We start from the raw sequence: 5,159 nt of genomic DNA, 5'->3' as shown, positions 1-5,159 counted from the left end.
GAACGGATTAAATATTGATTAGGTATTAAGTATAATGAGATGATACAAAATCATTTTAAGACATCTGGGTATTTGGATGAGGAGAGGGCCTGGAGGACAGAGTAAATTATATTACCTCTTCAATATTTAGATGTTTATGCCACTAAGTTTCATTGGTAAAGAGAACTGGTATCTTTCCACATATCATACTTTGTAAATGACCATTTAGGATATTATTATCAGAAGTGGAAGGGTAGTGGTATATGGTGACCTTTAAAAATGCACAGCTAATTGAATCACTGGTAGTTAAACATTAATAGATTTAATTATATGAAAGTAACACAAGAGGGCAGCTGTGTACTATTTCTGAATACCTTTTGCTACAATATACTGGGCTAAAACCAAATATGTGAACGATCAGAATGATCGGAAATTGTCTTTAATGAATTTCTTATTCTATAGAGGTAATATAATTATTTAATTAGAAACCAGCTAATTCTCCTTTATACCACTGAAATCCTTATTGACAATGGTTGACAAGCAATTACACAATAAACATCCTACTGATTAGCTATAGTGCCTGTGTTTACACAGAACTTCCTATTGATGTCTTGACAATCACTTGACTGAACTGCAAATAAGTTGGGGGAATGGATGGAAGTGTCCATTGCTGGGTATTCTGGTCCCCATGGGAGGTGTATATGTTAGAATGAATGGTGTATCCTGTGCATTAGAGCTTAGCAATCTTGCAGAGTTGGACAGGAATGTCTCAGCTCCTGTTTTCACACATATTCTAGAAGCTGATTTGCTTCTTGTCATCCTTTGAGATTCATGGCAGGTATATATACTGTATGATATTGGAGGTCTCCTGCCTGAGCTGCGGTGTGGGTTCTATGAATGAATTATGTTCTGGGGGGCAGATAGGACCTGGGCACTAGGATAATATACTCTGAGCCAAGGGATTCAGAAGATGCAAGAATCTTCCAGGTCTGAATTGCGTTCAATTTAAGGGTTTTGTGGAGTTGCGTGGAGGCAGCAGAAGAAAGAGTTCTGTCTCAGCACAGATCAGGAATGGAGCTGTTAAGGATCCCCTGGGCTTTAGCAAGAATGGAATTGGCTTTGGACGTGTATAAAACTTTATACAAATAGGCCCTTACAAAACTTACCGAGCCTCCTTCAAAGTGAATGTGGATAGGTAATTGTTACTTAATTCATTTCAATAAACATTTATTAATTATCTACACATGGCAAGGTTCAGTTCATAGTGGGTACAGAGAAACCATACAGGGTCTTCTGGTAGGAACTAATTGATCAAGGAGGAGGTGGCATGGGGTGGGGTATGGTTTAAGCAACTGAGTCGTGGGACTCAGTATATCCCCAGAGAGCAGGTGCTGTGGCCCCTGAGTCAGTTTGTACTGCAGTGCATGCTGGTTCATAGTGATACCAGTGGAGCCTGGGGTGAACTCCTGAGACACAGTTACAGAGAGAAGTACAGTGAAACTGATACTGGGAGTAAGAGCAGACTAGGCTGGAAGGTGGAGCGGCAGAGACTCAAGAACTGGTGGTGGGACCGTTCATCCAGAAACAACAGGGCAAGGCTGTGTGTCTTAAGGTCTTAATGTTGTTCCAATCCGATCATTAAGGACAAGATAGGTGTTCAGCGGTATGAGCTGGAGATTCCAAATGGGCATGCTATTCAAAATCAGCATGGTGCATAGGGATGTTCAACACAAGAAAACAAGCAGGTAACAGTCTAAAATGGAGAAACCAGGAAGAGCATCGGGATCACGTGTACACACACACACACCCACACACACACCCATACCACCATGTATCTGGTCGTCACTGCTGATCATACATCAAGAAGTGATTTGCCTTCTGTGCTGCTTTGAAACAATTTTCCCTGTAAGGACAACACTACCCACAATTGCTGGTTCTCTCAAGAGTCGCAGATTCTAGCAAAGTAGAATAATATATATAGTAAAGAAATTCCAGCCCAGGATGACTGGAAAAGGAGAGCAAGACTTAATTCATGTCATGAGGTCATGTCTTTTGGTGCAGCCAAGTTTCATCCCTGGGTGCTGAAGGAATTTAGATGTGTAATCAGAGTCACTACTGGTAATCTTTAAAAAATCATGTACAACAAGAGGGGAACCAGAAGACTGATGACAAGTAAATGTCACAAGTTTTGAAAAAGGGTGGACTCCAGAAACTACAGACTAATAAATTTGTTCAAAGTTTGGTCAAATTATAGAATGAAGTTTTAGCAGATGTCTTATGAGTACTTTGAAAGGAATGTGTTGACTGCTAGAAGACCCGGAGTCACTAAGGACAAATCATGACAAGCTAACCTGACCTCCTTTTGTGAAAGCATTTTACTGAGTTGATAGATCACTGGGAGTGACATAGATCTATTGTTTCTTGGGTTTACGAAAACACTTGGCAATATCTGGCATGCCAAAATACCACTATGATGATATAGCGAAAATACACATAGTATAAAAGTACTGTTGGGTGGCTGGGACCTGTTTGAAAACTTTGTGCTCAAAATGGAAGAATAAAAAATTCAATTCACAATGACATTTGGTGAGTGCCCATGTTGCCTCTCACAAATTCTTACTAGAGTTCCTATGGAGACATAGGAAAGAAGAAAATCAAAAGTAGGACTGACCACCACATTAGTGCTAGTATCAGGGAGGAGTTTCTACTAAGTTCAAGGCTGATGAAAATGACAATCAGTCATCTAAAAATGTTTGCTTACATGTAGGTAGAGAGACCCCTTCTTTCCTCCCCCATTGTTTAGCCCCTGTTTAAGAAATATGGAATGTATTAAAACTAGGAAACTGGACACCTGTCTCCTTTGCATGGAAACAAAGACTACAGCTATAAGATCAATGAAACTTAGGAATAATTCTAGCAACAAATAAATGGACCTATATAAAGAAAATTATGAAACTTTGCTGAGAGATACAAAAGAACAGGAATAAATGGAGAACCCTATTCTTGAATGGAAATATTAAATATTGTAAATATGTTAATCCTTCCATAATTAATTATACATTTAATGGATTATAAATAAGACCCTACTTTTTTTTGAATTTGACAAAGAGATTCTGAGAGCATTTAGCAAATAAATACTAAGAATGATTAAGAAAATTGTTCTTAGTGTATTTCAGAAGTTAGCATATGATAAAGAAAATATAATAAACCAGTGGAAAATGGATGAATCAACAAAAAATTAATTTTGGAAACCATTTCCCACTTGAAAAAAATCAAGTTAGAGCCTTTAAAATTACCATGAACTGAAGTAAAAGTAAGAATAAAATGCAAAAATTTAAATAATCAAAAAGAAGAGAATATAGATGAATATTTGAAGATGTTGGAATGAGGAAGGATAGCTAATCACATTGCAGTGGATAAACCTGCAACCCAGAAAAAGCCATTTATTTGAATATAAACCTTGATTTAAAATTTTTTTTGTGTTAAACTTTTTGTTTTGATGTAATTATATATTTACATTCATTTGTAAGAAAATAATACAGAGAGATGGTATGTACCATTCAGTTTCCTCCAATGAGAACATCTTGCAAAACTATAATAAAATACAATACAGAACATTTTCATCACCATAAGAATCTCTCATGTGGCCCCTCCATGGCCACTCCAATTCTCTCCTGCCCTCCCTTCATCTTTAACCATGCATCTCTTGTCCATTTCTCTAGTTTTGTAATTTCAATGCTGATATATAAATGGAATTGTACAGTTAGTAAACATTGAGATTGGCCTTTTTCTCTAAGCATAATTCTCCGAAGGGTCATCCAAATGGTTGCATGTATCAATAGTTCATTTCTTTCTCTCTTTTTTTTTAAAGGCTCTCTCACCCAGGCTGGAGTGCAGTGGTGTGATGGCTCATTGCAGCCTCAAACTCCTGGGCTCAAGCAATCCTCCTGCCTTGGCCTCCCAAAGTGATGGGATTACAGGTGTGAACTACTGGGCTCAGTCAGTTCATTTGTTTTTATTGCTGAATAGTATTCTATGATGTGGATCTACCACAGTTTATTCACCCATTGGAGGACATCTGGATTTTTTTAGTTTTAGCTGTTATATATAAGGCTGCTGTAATATTCAGGTATAGATTTTTGTGCAAACAAAAGTTTTTCATTTCTCTTGGATACATTGCCAAGAGTATAATTGTTAGTCATATGATAATTGCATATTTAATTTTTAAGACACTCCCAAATGATTTTCCAGATGTTTTCCATTTTACATTCCCACCAGCAATGTATGACTAACTTAATTTCTTTGCATTGTCATTAGTATTTGGTGGTGTCACTACTTTTTAAAATTTTAGCCATTTTGGTAGATGTGTATTGATATCTAAGTTATCATAGTTTAAATTTGCATTTTTCTGTGGACTAATGATATTGAATATAGTTTCATGAGCTTATTTGCCATTGTTTATCTTCCTTTGTGAAATGTCTATGCATGTCTTTTGCTCACTTTCTAATTAGATTTTTTAAAAATTATTTTGAGTGTTTAAATATTTATATTATATATATATATATATATATATATATATATATATATATTAATTACTAGTCCTTTGTTGGATATGTAGTTTTCAAATATTGTCTTCCAGTTTATAGCTTATCTTTTAATCTTCTTAATAGGTATTTCAAAGAACAAAAAGTTTAAAATTTTGATATGTGATTTGTCCATTTCTCATTTTGTGGATTGTGCTTTTTCATATCAAGTCTTAGAATTCTGTCTAACTTTAGATCTCAAAGATTTTCTCATATATTTTTCTAAATGTTTTATATTTTGTATATTATTTTTTACATTTAAGTTGGTGATTTGTTTTGAGTTGATTTTTATGTAAGGTGTGAGACTTAGGTCAAGGTTCCTTGTTTTCTTTATGTATGTCCCTTTGCTCCATTTGTTGAAAAGGCAGTATTTCCTCTATTGCATTGCTTTTGTTCTTTTGTCAAAAATCAGTTGGGCATATTCATGTGGGTCTGTTTCTGGGTTCTTTATTCTGATACATTTTTGTGTCCATCCTTTCACTAGTACCAAATATAATCTTAATTACTGCAGCTATATAATAACCCTTGAAATTGAATAAACTGATTTCTTTCACTTGACTGTAATTTTTTTCAAAATTGTTTTAGCTCTTCTAGTTC

Source organism: Rhinopithecus roxellana, chromosome 11 (assembly GCF_007565055.1).
Source record: "Rhinopithecus roxellana isolate Shanxi Qingling chromosome 11, ASM756505v1, whole genome shotgun sequence".
Classification (NCBI taxonomy): Eukaryota; Metazoa; Chordata; class Mammalia; order Primates; family Cercopithecidae; genus Rhinopithecus; species Rhinopithecus roxellana.
Note: the sequence above shows the minus strand (reverse complement) of the source record.